At 43.2% G+C, this 16,995-nt stretch overlaps 1 protein-coding gene across 1 annotated transcript in view; it reads left to right on the plus strand.

The window, feature by feature from the left end:
• Positions 1-16,995, plus strand: part of LOC146698870 (nectin-2) — a 92,014-nt gene that overhangs the window by 52,194 nt on the left and 22,825 nt on the right. The gene's annotated exons all lie outside the window — the stretch shown is intronic.

Consider the following 16,995-nt stretch of genomic DNA (forward strand, 5'->3'; position numbering starts at 1 on the left):
GACTTCGCTCTGCTCTCTCTGCCTTCTTCTCAAAACAACTCTGCCAACTATCACAGGCAGTAGACACTCTCAATTTGAACTTAGCAAAAAATTTAAAGAACATGAGGTCTTTGTGTGGCGAGCAAATAGAAAAGCAGTTAGGTTTTAACAAAGTAAGTTTGCTGAGAGTTTGAACCAAGTTCCTAACGAGCAAACTTTTGCACTGTGCCTGGAGGTAAGAGACGGTAAACAAGAGATGAGGGAATGAGGTGTAGCTGATCTGACAGGGTCAAAGGATGGGGAGAGGGATTCAGGAGGCAGGAGGACTAGAAAGGAGCACGTCTCTTCTTTTCTCTTCCTCCTCATCCTCGTCTATTCAGAGCGCTCCTGACAGGAGGAGCTTGATTGGTAATGAGCCGTGAAGTCGCTCGCTTAGCCGGGACCAACAGATTGCCACCACTTATCGTTTATGACGTGGCGATTCCTCTCTCCCTCCCACCTCCATCTCTCCATCATGCTTCCGTCTCTCCTCCTCTCTCTCCGCATCCTTCTCTCCCTTTCTCTCCAGTGTTTATGGGGAGTTTATGATTTATCCAGGGCGGTGTTGAGGTCAGGGCTACCGAGAGCAAAGTAGTATTTTACCGCTCCTGATGTGTCAGACACCCCACTTACTCTACTCCAGCCCGGTGTGCCCTGACATGCCAGGAGTGACTAATCCACCTGGAGTGGCCATGTTCACTCCACTGCACAGACACCCCAGCTGCCTCTCCCGCTTTAGTAAATGGTGAGATGTAACAAGAGCCCCACCTCCAGAGTGCAATGGCATTAGGTTAGACAGATTTTCAATGAGATCATATATTTCTTTCCATTAGCCAGTGTTGTTAAATGTAGTGAATTGATCGGGAGACATAAAAGGTTGCATCCGCAGCAAAGCTATGGGAGTCATATTGACTAACAGGCAACATGTGGCGAAATGGCCCTTTTTATGATGCAGGTTCAGGGCCGATTGTCTCCTGACTGTTAATTTATCCTTTTAACGAGCCACCGGAGGCCCGCTCGGGCAAATATTACTCCATGGCTATTGTACACCGCTGTCTTTGAGGCTCGGTGTGTGTACATTTGCATGCGTCACCATATCTGCATAGCCACTGGGCGACTGTGATGGACAATCGTAGAGAGAACCGAAGCTCCTCTAATCATTGCGTTCCCTGCCCTTCCTAATCAGCTGTCCTTGGACCCACTGGGAATCCAATGAAAGGGGTCTTGATGACTGTACCTGACCTCCTGTAAAGGACCTTCTAAGAAATGGGTTGGCTTCTGCTGCAGGTCATAAGGGCAAATGCAGGGTGACTCATTCCTAAGGGCAAAGATGACTGTGCTTGCGTTTCTTATCGTAGCTGGGTTTTTTTTTTAACCTTGAACTACAGATGTGAGAGATAAACACTCACCCAGTATCTGCACAGGGCGAGGCAGACCTTGTTTGCCTTTGTGATGGCTGTTAACCTTCAGAGAGGTGGCGAGAGAGAGACAGATGACAAAAATAGAGACGGCGCTTCGTGTTTGAGCGCTGTCTAGCATATTGTAAGCCAGTGTGTTCAATAGGATTATCGTCTAATGGCCTTAGCTTATACTTAAATGCAACTCCTGCCAACCTGGGGTACAGTAAATTTGCCGAACGCAGCTGATTTCTCACACTCAATATGAAAATGTATTATTTTTACACTTGTATGTGTCACCAATACAAAGAAATATGAGTGCAACACTTAGTTTTGTTTTTTTTTTTTTTTGGAAAGGGGGGGGGTCAAAAAAAGAATACTGACAAAGGGACAAAACTGTTGTATGTACATTTTGGTGTGAGCTATCTGTGTACTATATACGTAAGCATCTTTATTTTTCTTGTGAAAATGTGGATATTTATGAAAATGTAAATATCAGATCGATGGAGCCAGTGTTTCCGATGTTATGGAAGTAAAGAGGAAAGCGTTTGTGGGTCGGCTAAACCTCAGAAGGCATTCAGAATGTAATTTTTAACCTAACGCATACCTCAGTAGTTTGGGTGTTTATAACATACTGAACTGACTGAGTTTAATTTATCCAAGGGCCAATTTGATTTTGGGGGGGGGGGATGCATATGCTTGAATTTGTTTTTGGTTTTTTTTTTTTGTTTTTTTGTTTTTTTATCCGAGGTAACTTTATCTGCATTTATAAGCACACATTTCTTGGAAGACAATTGGCTTCACCTTCTCCTTGACAGAAACTCTGCACAATGCAAAAACTTACACACAATACTCAATTCATCAGATAGACCGTAACGACGCAAGCAACGGTCTGTTGAGTCAGCGCTCGGTGTGTGTGCGTGCAAATCTGTGTGCCAGTGTGTTCGGCGGCTTTAGGACATCTCTCGCTGCCATTGGACTGTAACTTGAGTAGCCACCCTTTGTCACCATGGAAAACTGGCAAACCGAAGATATTATTGTGCATTTCGAGAAGACTCACTCACTCGGCGCACACACACATACTGTACGTATACATTCGCAGAGTGCTGAGATGCATTCGCCCACACACAAACACCCCTCAGTCAGTCTCATTATGCTCACTCCCACAGCCAAACTGTGCAGAAGACACCTTCTACCTGACAACTCTGCCATCTCCTGACACAAGCCCACACAAATGTGTTCGCGTAGCTGCACACACACACACGAACACACTTCGTCTTACTCTGCCTCTTCCACAGCGGCTCTGTCAGGACACATACAGAGTTCTGTTAGTGTGGAAAGAGCTGTACCGTGATGTGTCCCCCTGCTCCAGTGCTTTCTGCCCCCCAAAGTGTCCAGCCTGTTCCCGAATCAGTGACTGTGTAGAACATAAACAACTACACATTCGGGGGAGACGCACACCTTTCACCCAGTATCACAGACACAGGCTTTTTAGGAAAGCGATTGTCCGTTCTGGTCTTGTTCTGCAGAGGGAAATATCGCTTTCATAAAAATGCCACCGCGCTGACCTCCTCCCCCTCCCAGAGCCCTTTGAATGCTTTTAGAAGAGTCGCATTTTTTTATTTTTTTTTTAACTTGACTCCAAAATGTTGTCTTTTACTTCAGCCACCTCTGCTACTGCGACCGCCTCCACAGACACACACACGAGCACATCCCATTGCCACCCACCTCGGTGCCCAAGTAAGGCTTGTCAGACAAAATGCTTTTAAGAGAAATCTGCAAACCTGGTCCAGGTCTTGCACAAGGTTAGACAGAATATCCAATATTTTCTTTTTCCTTTTTTTTTCTTTTTCCTGAGAGCAACGTGCTCTTATCGTTTCTTTGGCTCCAAACATCTGATGAGTAATCAAAGCCTTAACATCTCCCATCTCACATGCATTAAGTAAAAAATGAAGAAAAAAAAAAGAGAAGCTTCCGGTGTACATAGTATAAATATATAAATATGTAGCAGAAAAAAGAATTACTAATTTATGGTGTCACGTTTGTGTATTACTCAGTGACAGCACGCATGAAGGATTTATTTTCTCCTGTTTACCGCTTCTCCTCTCTTCTGTTATTTTTGCAGTGCTTTATAATTTATGTTTTATGAGTGCTTTATTCTTGACTGCTGCGCTGTGATTGCTGCCAAAACTGGCAAATGTGCTTCTTCTATACAAGTGAAACTGTATACAAACACACAACAAAACAGTCTTACCCAAAATGTGCTTTTTATTATTGACTGCTTTGTGTAAAGTTGTTCTTTTTTCTTTTCTTTTTTTGTATTTTTTTTTTTATTTGAGTTTTATTTTGGTCTTAAAAAGAAGTAAAAATACAGATTAGAGTTGGTATTGCCATTTTTGTCATGTCTTTCTAGATTATTTTTCCGTATTCAGTTACTATTAAAGATTTCTTGATTTTTGAAATGTTCCGGTGTTGCTGTGTGTGGTATGTGTCTCCTCTTTCTTACCTTCATGTCTCTTTGACACTTGAGGTTAGCTGGATGACTGAGCACCCAGATTGAATAGAAACGCCAGTCATTGATTCACACTGATTAAATTTATAGATTAATTGATCAGGATATGAAGTAGCTTCTCGGTCTCTTGTCACCCATCCTTCAGATCTCAGACACACCCCTGCTTTTTCTCCCCTTCCCCACACTCTCATTTCCTGGTCTGGCTGCTTGTCTCATTTCACTTTTGATAAATCTGTGAGTGTGTGTCAACAGAAGTGTGATAACAGGCTTATGGGAAAATGAGCGCAGGAACAGGAGATGCCATTTCGTGGTTTATAATTGTCCTGAGCTCCACCTCCTCCCGTTCTGTTTTGTATATGTGACTTGGCTGGCAGAAGTAAACTTGCTGCCTTAGTAATGGCTAGGTAGCAGATGCTGTAGTTGTTTAAAGGGCACATTTTTCTATTAGGTGTTTCACCGGTGCCTGGAGATAATGAAAGCACTGATGCATTCCTATTTCAGAGTGCAGGAATACTATTATATTCAGCGGAGTTTCAACAGTTCTCATGTAAAAGCTGTACAAGCGTAGAGAAAAGGGTAGAGAGCAGGAATGTGGGCATGTAGCTTCAGTGGTTTTCCTGGAGGGAGGCAGCTTGTGTTTTCAGTTGGGGAATGTGCAGGCCAAGCTGAAACTGGGTGAATGGAGCGCCTCTCAAAGGCTGCATTGTTTGAGCTCTGCCTAAACCAAACAGGTTTGGTCAAATTTCAACAAGAGGGCATGCAGAAGTTTAACTGTGTGTAGGTTTATGCTTAAATATGCTGTGTGCGTGTGTTGATGCATGCATATGCACCTGCCTCATTTAGTTTGGACATTAAAAAGCGCTGCCGTTTCCCCACAAAACAAAAACTGACACAAGCAAATTCTGCTCTTTAACGTGCCTGTGATGGTGACAGTTGGTATATGGCAGTGATGGCAGCGAGTTCTCGGTGTTTGCCTGGTGCTTTGATGCCGTCATGTATCTGTGTGTCATCCTGGCTCCTTGTCACAGTTCATTTTTGTTGCAGGCTTCTTCTGTCAATGCACAGCTATTTACTGTGAGTCCAGCCCACCATCTGGCCTCTCTAATTGCTTTGGATTTGAGGCTGGCAAGATAGAGAGCACTTACACAGACAGACTCGCTCACTATCTCTCTCACGCGCACACACACATACACACTTACACACACTTACACACTTTGACTCCTTTGGTTTTCTAGCTGAATGTAAAACACTACGCAGCAGCAAGGCTTTTAAGGCACAGCTAGTAATAAAAGCCTGTGTGGTGCATGCGTTTTTGTCTCGCTGTTACACATGAAGGAAAAAAAAAAGTATGCCCATCATGTGACTGAAGTGACCCCGTAACGCAGAACCTGGCCTATTAGCGCTCAGAGCAAATAACCTGGATCAGGAGTCAAAGTGACAGCTCTACGCCAGGCACTACCACTGCGTTCAACCTTAGCTTTCAACGATGAGACATGGTGCGGTGCCCCCCGGGCAACTCGGCTGGCTGGTAGTGGCACTGTTCCCAACAAGTTGATTGTGGGTGTGCGTATTAAAAAGTGTGTTCTTTGGTCATCCAGCGTGCTAAACAAGTCTGTTCTGGTGGTTAGGCGCCCACTGAGTGCTATGCTGGTTTCAGACAGATTGGGTTTCCACAGGATGTTTGTGTGTGTGAAAGTGTTTAAGTGTTATCAGATTTTTTTTTCTTCTTCTTTTTTTGGTGTGTACTGTTTGACACATGAATGTTTGTGCATGGCTGTATATTTAACTTCCAGCTCTGGCAGCCACAGCTCTGATTAAACACTCCGATCGTGTGTGTGTGTGTGTGTGTGTGTGTGTGTGTGTGTGTGTAAGCAAACAGACCAACTTTGGTCTCTCTCTCTGTGCTGATAACAGCTAATACAATGCTCATCATTTAGCCTCTCACCCTCAAGCTCCAGACTTGACTAATAAATCCCAGAGTGAGTGATGAATGGCCAAGCCTGCTGCATCGATGTATGAGTGATGGATGTGGTGACCTGGGCCTTCACAGGAATTAAAGCAAGTCTGCCTCTAACCTCAATTATGAAAGTAGGTCTGTGTTTCTATGAGCTTTAAAGTGACTGTTTTTTATCTTTGTTGCCTGTGGTGAATCAGTAGACCTCCAGCTGTGTGTGTGTGTGTGTGTGTGTGTGTTTATAGTTAGTCGAGGGTTTCTAGCAAACACTAGATCTTTAACTGGCTTATTTCGTAGCTGAGAGTGATTTTTCTAAATATTTGGGTTCTGCATTCTGGTTTTGACTCCTATCTGTTACTCCTCACTGACCCTCCAGTTTTAGGACAATTATCCAAAATATGAATCTAATTAATGAGTTTGTATGTTGAAATCGTGGAATGTACTTCAGTGGCCAAGTCAGTCATCTGAACCCAAAGCATCTATTTCCAAAGCATGCGTTTCTTTGCTGAAGACCAGATTGTTGGAGGGAAACCCCCTGAGGAAAGCAAGACATGAAGATGGCAGCAGTACAACTCTGGCAGAGATGACAAGTGCGATAATGTCTCTGGGTTTGGATTACTTTTTCTGAAGTTTGTTAATTTGTCCACATGCTTTCTTTCCCTGTGTGTTCCTACTGAACAATAAGAGCACAGAGTCTACAGTTATGTGTTCTCTGCAAAGCAGCGCTTTGAGCTTAAAGTTAATGAGTACAGTAGAGCTCTAATGATTTTTTGATTGACAGAGAATTATCAATTATTTATCAAGCAAACACTGCAGCTTTGTGGGGATTTGCTGCTTATCTTTGTCTGATGTAAAAGCACGTTTAATATGTTTTGGGTTTCTGACAAAACGCGAAAGTCAAAGACTTCACCTCAGGCTATATTGTGATTGGCTTCTTATGCTTCCACACCAGTAATAGCTGTGACAGGATGGATTATGCTTTCAGGTCGTCTCTCTGTCTGTACATCCATCTATTGTTGTAAACATGATATCTCTCAAACAGCTCAGGGGAATTTTTTTCTTTTACAAATTTGCCACAAACATTTACTCGGATGCAAAAATGAACTGATGAAAGTTTAGTGGTCAAAGGTCAGCATGGCCTTACAAAACAAATTTTCTAAATGAAGATATTTGCATGCTAATTGTGACAAGTTTTCAAAGAATTTAATAGGATGAAGTGATGATATTTTGTCTCCAAAGGTCAGCTTCCATGTTTTTCTCGCCATTATTCAGCGGCATAACTGAGGAAGAGAAGCAGAGGCTGTGGTCTCATTTGACCAGGTACTGAATTCATAATGCTAATCTTCAGTGCCCACCTGCTGAATAAAATCTTTAATAGATGTGAGAAAAGCAAGTCACGACCAACATGCGTGTTAAATCCAGCTTCACTGGAGATGTGGAAACCAATGGTGGCTGATTCTCTGCTTCTCAGTTCCCACTATTTTATAGATTTGGTACAAGTCATTCATCCATTATATCTTCTAACAGCCAACACAGTGGTTAGCACTGTCGCCTCATAGCAAGAAGGTTCTAGGTTCGAATCCCTCCAGCTGGCAGGGGCCTTCTCCAGGTACTCCAGCTTCCTCCTACAGTCCTGCATACTACAAGTAGTGATTGAAAATGGTAAAATCAGTAGGTTTTAGCTCTGTGATAACCTGGCAAATTGTCCAAGTTTCACTCTATCTCCTCCATAACATCTGGGATCGATTCCAGCTAAGCCCACAACCCTGAACGGGAGAAGCGGTTAAGAAGATGGATGGAAATAATCACTGGCAGGAGCCTTGATAAGAAGCTGCTGCTGCTGCTGCTGATATTACCATTATTTAGCATTCTTTAGTATTTATTTAATCATTTGCACTAGATTGGTTTAGCTAGTGACTATAGAATAATATAATTCTTTTTAATTAGTGCAAAGTGCAGTCAAGTTTGATTGGAAATTTGCATTTCCTGTCTATCACCCAACAGCCACCATAGTGGTTACGACTGTTACCTCACAGAAAGAAGGGTCCTGGTTCGAGCCCCTGGCTCAGGCCGTTCTGTGTTGAGTTTGCATGTTTTTCCTCTGCCTTTCATGTGGCTGATCTGGCTTCCTCCCACAGAACAAAAACATGCACATTAGGTTAACTGGTGAGTCTAAATCATCCCTGGACGTGAGGTAGATAAAGTGCTTACAGCATGAGAATAAAGTGTGGTCAAATGTGGCTTGTAGTCTCAAATGCCAGTCCATTTCTATTTCCAAATTTAATGAGAACCTTTTCAGTCGCTGGTAGGACATGTAATTCAAAACCAAATGTGAACCTCATGCTGGCACAGAAAAGTCAGAAGGTTCACCAAAGTCAGCGGGATCTTCTTTTTTCTCCTTTGGGGACCATGAATATCTGCAAAATGTCAAGGCAGTCAAACTAATCTTTGAGATATTTCAGTCCTGACATCACAATCTCCAGATACGATGTGAAATTATTGATTCAGTGCTTAAACTCTTAGAGTGAGTGTACAAAGTCATATACAGTCTATCGTGGTAATACTTGTTGAATTCCAGTATTTCACACACACCCACAGATTACTGATACTGGCTGCTCTCACGCTCCCTTGTTTTATCACAATGAAATTTGAATCAATATTTTTTAAAACAATCTCTCAAGTGGAGTTCTTAATTTCACACTGTGTGAGTCCATTTGTGACAAATTCGGGGCTTGTTCATAATTTAGGAGTCGCTATGTGGAGAGACTAATTTGTTTGCCCGACCTGTAGTTTGTGAACGCTAAACTGGCTTTAGGTACTTTTCAGTGGTACAGGTTCTGGTGTCTTTGGTAGCAATGTTTGCTATGTGGGAAGGATTGGAATCTAATCTCGTTGGCATCTTACTTTAGTTGAGTTTGTTTTGGATCAGGCAGCGAGCACTTATTCACTATTCACACCAGAAACAGCTGTTTATTTGATACTTAAAAAGTCAAGAAAATTGCAGTTTGAAGTAAAAATGCGTTTTCCATCAACTTAAATAAAAATGTCTCAAGGTATAACCTTCATTGCTGTAGTAATGAATGTTTCAAGCCAGAAGGGGTGCTTTAAAAGCACCTGAATGGCAAATGTAGTATTTCCTCTAAAAGAATATTATCATGTCACGCAAGGTGAAAGCAGAGCGCACAGGGAGCCACGTTTGTAAATAACAGGAAATTGGAAATCATATCGTTCCTCTTCCACAAGCGGTAAATGATAACATCCGATCTTCTGGCTCCTGGTCATGCAGTTGTGTTCACATGTGTGTCTACTGTATGCATACGTACAGACACACACTTATAAAAATCCAGGCAGACAGACGGGGGGAGATGAATGCTCCTGTTTCCCTCGTAGGCCCCTGGCGTTTACGCTTTCTGTCCCGTGCTGACGCAGCTGGAGGTAACTGGGCAGTTGCGCTGCATTGCTGGGCACACGATTCTCCCTAAGGGTGGAGCATGCACGCGCAAACGCTGGGAGGGCAGAGAAGGGCAAGGAGAGGGGGAGTGAGATGTGGCAGTATGGATAGAGAGCAAAACGAGCATGATGTTGTGAGGAGAGCAAATAGGAGGTGGAGGAGTGAGATCTGAAGCCCTGTGCACTGCCAGAAGCTCCAAAGAGCTAGCAGGTATATAAATTTAACAGTGACTAATGCAAGATTGAGTAAAGCGGGAGAAGAGAAGAAAGGAGGATGGAGTCAGAGGATCGAGAGAGCAAGAGGGCAAAAGGCAGAACAGAGAGGGAGGAGTAGCTTGATTAAAGATGTAGTGGAGATGGCCAAGTGAAGGGTGGAGGCTGATCAGGGCTAAGTTGTTGCAGCTGTGTTGATTTAACTTCTCACTGTTCAGATTGTGTGTGCTGGGGTGTGGATGCATCTATCTGAGGACGCAATGAAGAGAGGGAGAGAGACATGGAATACGAAGCTTAGACGTTCAGAGAGCGCCGCTGACCTCAAAACACCTGCACAAACAGCCACCACCACAGACAAAAGCTCCGGCGTGTGTTGTGCATGCATGTTCACGAGTTAAATAAGCCCCAAAAGGTCTTCATGCTGTGACTTACCTGGAACAAATCCTGTTCTAGAAAATAAAAACAAAGAACATTATGTGAATGCGGTATGACCACCAGGGAGCGTAGCTTTGAGCGAAGTGAGTGTGCACGTGTCGGTGTGTGTGTGCATGACTATGCGGGGATGAATAAGAGCGATTTATATCAGGGAAAGAATGGTTTGTTGCTGCTCCTAAGAATAGATTCTGTGACGGAAATGATTTTGATGCTGTATGCAAGTGTGTGTGTGTGTGTGTGTGTGTGTGTGTGTGTGTGTGTGTGTGTTTGCTTGCCCTGGAGTGTTTTGCAGATCAAATGCACTTTCTGTTTAATTCACCGTCTCAACAGGCAGCTCCTACAAAGTACATGCACGCACTGGCACATGCACGTCTTTGCACACTCTAATACAAACATACAGAATGCAAGATGAGAATGGAGATAAAAAATGAAGTAAGTCTGTAAATATTTGGTCTTGGGGACATGAGATATTCTTCTGGGACAACCAAGTCCACAGTAAATGCCGTGTGTTTGCTTTCTTGTTCACTTATATGTGTAACTGCTGTGCAGATGTGGGTCTGCCTGGTGGTGAAGAACATGCATGCAAATATATGTAGGGTTTTTTTTCAGCGTGGGTGTGTACTGTAAATGTTTTTTTTCAGGGCTGACAGGCGATGAATGTTCATGCTGTGTCCCCTTGAAGTGTTTCATAGTCAGAATAATCGCCATTGAGTGTTTTTTGGGAGAAATGGTTGTTGTGAAAATCCCTACTATGCTTTTTTTTTTCCGTTGGCTTTGTGGGTTGTATGCTGTGTATATACAGGTCTGTTCATACATACAGTAATGTGAAGTGAAAGAGTGGACTAGACTGTGAGCCTTCATCAGCAGTCCAGAGTGATGTTATCTGCGCTGGCTAGTTCCCCTGTAGGGTTCAAGTCTTTTCTGCTTTCTTTGTGAAATACATACCAAAGACAGCGCTGTCAGACCTTAACAAAACTAAGCGTGTGCTCGTGTGTGCTCGTGTGTGCTCATGTGCATGTGTCGGCTCTTTTATAACTACAGATTGACACCTCATTCATGTGTCTGTCATCTTATCGAGACATCTCCTTTTCCTGTAATCACTTCTTCTGCCTCATCCTCTTCTCCTGCACTCCTATCTCCTCATCGTCTGCTGTGGACTAAACGTACCTCGCTTTTAGTCCACACCAGACGGTGTGTGTGTGTGTGTGTGTGTGTGTGTGTGTGTGTGTACGCGCTCTCGAGCTCTCTCACAACGCCGTCCAACTCGTACTGGGGTGTAAAACTCCACTTCCCCTTTTCTCATTTCCAACACATCTCCCATCACTTGCGGTTGAGCTGAGAGTTGGCATTATAAAAAGAAAAGGCCTTTTCACTTGTGAGTGTGGGGATGTGGGTGTGTGTGTGAGCCAGTATGACGATCTCTGACCACACTACAGCACCTGCTAGGGGTTCTCCTGTATATCTTTGGCCCCTTGTTAACTTGTCCTCTACTCTAGAGTCCTCAGTGATTTCAACTACATGGCTTGTCACTCAACCCCACAGCCAAGGCATCATGGGTAACAGCTCTGACTCACTGCTAAAGTACACTTTAATGTCTAATGCGAGCAAGCGAGAGGGAGAAAGCATCGGAGTTTGGAAAATAGCTCAGCATTGCCATGCGAAGCACAGCGCCGCTGCGCCCTCCGTTGTCCGTTTAACTGTCAGCTTAGGGCAGTGATGGAATAAAATGGTCCTGAATGGACAAAGGGTCTTATCTCCGAAGGAAATTAAATGTTATTCAAATTTGGCGTTTGGCATCTCGGGGGCTGTACGTGAAATGTTTATAAACACAAGTCGATTATCGCTCACATAAACATGGATATGATCTTTGCCACCTTGACAGTAATAACAGGTTCATCGCAGCCTCACACCTCTGATTTAACCCAAGCGACAAATGGAAACAACCGCTGAGAATTATGGTCTGTTCACTGTGTCTAAGAGCTGGAACTCCTTTTGTTGTGAGGTAACAACAGGGTATAAATGGCAAAAAAAAGACGGCACAGAGCACTCAGAGGGTGCAAGAATGCAAGGCTCACATTTTTGATTAATTTATGTTCCAGTACATTTCAGTTTTCCTAAGTCATTACCCTCCCAAATGACAACCATTCCCAGTGGATTCAGGCAAACTCTTATAAACAAGTGCTTGCTGTGGTCCAATCTCCGTGCTTCTGGTCTGCTTATCGTCTTGTGTTAGCACTTGGGTTTACACTCTTTTTCTGGAGACTGTGTATCATCCTATAGTTTCCATTTCCCAGTTATTTATCTGTATATTACACACACACTCTCCAGGTACTGCTCGCAGGTCGTTTATCCTCCATAGGTCCCCTGATATATGGAGCTGTTGCATTATAGTATCATGACACACTCCTGCCTGCAGAGCAAACACAGTTGCGTACGCTGTCAAGCACCTGGTTTGTCATGGTGTGTGTCTGGCACAGTTAAAGGGTAAGTGTAGGTGTGTGTCTGTGTGTTAACTTAAGTTTTTTTCTTCTTCTAGTGATTTGTCCTATTTTAAGGCCCCTTACTTTGCTGTCTCTCTGTTAATACTACTTTTACTCAAGTGCTTCAGGGTTTTCTTCTCCCAATTGCTATTCATTAGGGTTGATGGGTGGCAAAGGTAGTAAGGCTGCAGCAGCACAAATATGGCTTCTAGAAGGTTTTCTGTGGCATATTTACTGCAGTATTTGCGGTCTTATTCATATAACCACAACCACTTTTTTTTTTTTTATCTTTTCTGTTTTATCTGTAGATTGTTTCTTGCTGGTCTGTGAGGTGTAAGAAATTTGCGTTTTGCAAAACACCAAGACATTATTGTCATTTTGCTTCGTTTAGCAACAAGCAGTGCAAGCAGAAAGAACTTAAAATAAAACAAAAACTAAACTTCGAAGCTGGGCCAAGAAAATACTTTTGCAAATGCAGTCATCTGAGCGCTCCGTATGATACGTAATGATTTCTTATTTCGAAGAAACATCTTTTGGTGTCTCATGTGTTGCTTTCCTTTCCGTGCAGACTCCGAAAGTCTTTGTTGATCATAAGCAGCGGAAATTTGACTCAAACAGTAGTGTGAAAATGGTAAATATTGCTATAGAAGATGAATTTGATGTTTAGTGGTGCGAGTTGGCGTACATGTGGATAATAGTTGCATATGCATGAGCCTATATTCGCTGTGTGTTGGTGGTATCCCTCTGTGTATGTGTGAGCCCCCCCTCTCAGTGAGTAGGCAGCGTATTACTTGTTTTGGTGCAATGAGCCAGGCCTTGTATTAGGCAGGTTGAGCTGCAGGGGAAATTTTGTAACACTTGACCTGTTTCACTGACTCATTTGTGTGGATGAAGAAAAGGAGGGAAAGAAAAGGAAGGAGAGAGCAAGCGAAGGGATTGGATGGCAGCACAAGTGGTTCGGGGTGATTGGAAGCATGAGTGACAATGGTCAAGAAAAGGAGGGGGAACAGCAGCTGGGGCTAGCTGAGCGGGGAGAGTGACATGAGATGACGGTGCCTTCACATTCCTGCTTTCTTACTTTCCCCGTCTCTGCGGCTCTCACCCATCTTTCATTCAGCAGCCTCTCTGGCAGGCCCGGCCGAGTTGCCCCTCTTCTTATTACTCAGCCCTTCAACCTTAAAGGTCAAAAGCAAAGACTTTGCGCTTTAAAAGTAAAGAATATCACATTTCTCTGTAACTACCTGGTGCTGTGCACGTGACTATGCATATGTGACATTCCTCCTTTTTCCCGTCTGTCCCGGTGAATGTGGTTGTTTTTTTTGTTTTTTTTTAAATACTCAATGCCAGCTCACTGCATACATATTAATAGTCTAGTTTTTCATTTGAGGAGCTCAGCTGGTGGTCTCCTGCCTTGAAGGAAGACTTTAAGCTGTATAACTGCTTCACTGGCTACTTATTCTCACAGTGTCCTCTCCTTCCTTCTGTCCTCAAATTCTCTCTGTGTGTGTTTATTTTCCTTTGCCTTTGGCTGTAATGAGTATAAAGTAGGTAAGAATGATGAATGATGTATTAGAAATTGTTGAGGGGTCAACTGATCATTTTCAAGTGTCTTTTCATTTTTTGCTTACCCTTTCTGATATCCAGCCATGCAGATAGCTTTTTATTCGAGCATGTTTTTAAGTGTAACCTGTTAAATATGCAGTACCTATAAAAACTGTTTATAGCTGTGTATTTCCCAGAGCACCAGGGCGATGAATCTTCAAAGATAGCTGAGTATCTGAATGCAATTTTCATGTACAATTCACACCTAAAATGAACAAACTGGATATCTCAGCATCTGTCAGCGCAAGAAGGAAATGCATGGAGACCGCCATGTGATTTTTTTATTTTATTTTATTTATTTATTTATTTTCCAAAAAAAGAAGAAAAAATATCAGACCCCATCTGGAGATGATGATCAGAATCAGCTGGGTGTGAAAGGCAAGCTGTGTCCAAAGTCCACCTCCTCCCAGTAATTTAGTCCTGCAGGCAAAGAGTTTACAGATTTCATTTGAATTGTACAGACACCTCGTTCAGCTCTCTCCTCTCTGTTTTGTCCTATCAAAGGAACCCACTTTGGTGCGTATGACAAAATTTTTTCCTTCCCTCCCCTTTTCATAACAAGATCCACCTGTTTAGATCTCAAAAGAACTAACTGGCCAAAGTCTCCAATCAAGCCCTAGATTTTTAGACATGTAGGAGTAAAGTTATCTCTCAGACTAATTACAATATACTCAAATGCTATTATGGATTTTTTTTTTTTTCTTTTCCGTTTTTTGTCCAGTGATGCCAAACTCATGTCGTCTAGCCCTGCTTTAAACACATTTCAGCTCTAGCTATAACATCTTTCCTGACAAGAGTTTATTGAGGAAATAATTATGCTTCCCTCGACCTGGGACTTGCCAAGTTTGTCAGCAAGTACACCAAACAGTTTCATAATTTGCATACTGAGATTGATGGTGTGCATGTGGGCTGCATGGGCAAAGCGAAACTGCTTATAAATACAAAGCATTAAAACAAATGTAATGAACTGCATGTAATTATATAGAAACTCTAATGTTAATATCTGGTGTAGATGTTGATGGCCAAAGAAACCCAAGAGGGTTATTGCAGAATGTGGCCAGATAAACCCAAAACTATCTCGCTGGTTAGAAAGCACTGCAACTCCTGGAGCCTTTAATACTTAATGCGCTGAACTTTGTTGCCCACCAGTGGGTCAGTCATTCGAAACTCATGTTGTGCAGCCAAACATTGTTCTGACTCTTCGAAGTTTATTTCAAATGTGAGTGGAGATTCAGAAGTCTCCAGACATGCCAAGTTCGATATTCCTCACGTGCCTGGAATTCAGAGGAGGGAAAAGATAAACGAAATGTCAGGCAGGAAGTTTTAAAGCCTTCAAGTTGCTTAAGGGTAAAATTATGCTTTAAGAAATTTAATCATGTGTAAGAGTTTGATATTGTTCCTCATTTTCCACTTCATTTGCTTGTTTAAAAAAAAGAAGTAGTAAAAATGTGGAGGAAAAAAAATCCTCTTGTCTATCTTCCTTTTCCTTCGAATCTGCTTTCATTACCCTCCTTGTCCCCCAATCTCCCTTGTCGCCTGCTCTTCCGCTGCTGCCACAACTGCGCAAAGTACAGTTGTAGCCTTTCAGTCCTGGTGTGACGGCTGGCGCGGCGACTGGTGGCTGCGAGCACGTCCTCTGGTAAAACGAGCCCCGCCATCAGTCGAAACAGAGCCTGGTGTTTGGTGACATTTAGCATTTTACTGCAAAAATTATGCATCAGTGTTGACATTCAGCCTTATGCATAAAATTCATGATGTATGTGGCACTTCCTGTAGGCATTGCAGCAGAAAGACGGGCGAGGAGTATGTCACAGCTGAGGCACAACAATCCCACGTGTTGAGAATAGATCTCTGTTGTGCGTTTGCATATGTGCGAATGGACGAATAACATCCTCGTGAATCTAGATCATCAAGCTTTATGAATGATTTTAGGAGTCGTGTTTTTCGTGTTTCCTTCTCTCCATTGTTGTCTCCATTATGGATTCAAGAATAACTCCCTGCTCCTATGCACATACACACGTACACGCACACCTCTCCCTGAGGTACTTCACTTTATTCATTCTTCGCAGATTAATTCCGGGACGACACTTTTTACGATCCCCAATTTATGTCAGCAGTCAGGCAGGCAGGCCTTCCCTCTCTGCTGCCTCTCCTCTTATCTCCTCTGCCTCATGTCTCTGTCTCCCTCTACATGTGCGCTCAATGAAACAATGGTACTTTCTAGTAACGAGCATGGAGTTTGTCAGGTTTTAAAAAGAAGAAGAAGACAAATGGAGGGAGGGACCGAGAGGATGTGAAGATAATGGGTTTCTGTGGTGATTAACATTCCAGAGTGCTGCATCAAAGAAAGTGTGACTGTCCTATTGTGCCTTTACTGACAGACGAATGAAGGGAGGTCTCGGCGCTGGTTTCTTCTGTGGCTCACAGGGTAATAAACATACCATGTCTAATCTACATCTCGGGTGCCGGGGTGTCTCTGTAAGTCTGAGCATCTCCGTGTGTATCTCTGTGTAAACTGAGAGTGACACATCCACCCTTTTCATCTTTTGAGAACAGAGCCACATTTATAAGATGCAGTCAGCGTGACGGTGAGTGAGCTCTCATTCTCTCGCCCGGTGAGTCAGACGGCGAGCTGACTAACCGGTCATTCATTCTGTCATTTGGGATCACCGGGTTCCCGCCACGCCGCTGTGACACACCTGTCACCCGGAGCGAGAGGAGCCCGACCTATAGGTGCGTTTAACCAAAACAGGAAACGGGGTTCGGCAAGCCACTGTTCCATTAGAACTGACATTATTCCCGCTGAGTGAAAGCTGTTGACATGTAGGCATCACTGAAGTGTTGTGAAGTGCCTTGCAGAAAGGTTCGGCTTGCAAGTGTTGTTTTTCATTATTGGTTCGGGAGGCAGAGAAAAACCTACAGCAGCGTTCATAA

This window comes from Copadichromis virginalis, linkage group LG11 (genome assembly GCF_057382275.1).
Source record: "Copadichromis virginalis isolate Kocher_CV1m ecotype Utaka linkage group LG11, C_Virginalis_male_GT1.1, whole genome shotgun sequence".
Taxonomy (NCBI): domain Eukaryota; kingdom Metazoa; phylum Chordata; class Actinopteri; order Cichliformes; family Cichlidae; genus Copadichromis; species Copadichromis virginalis.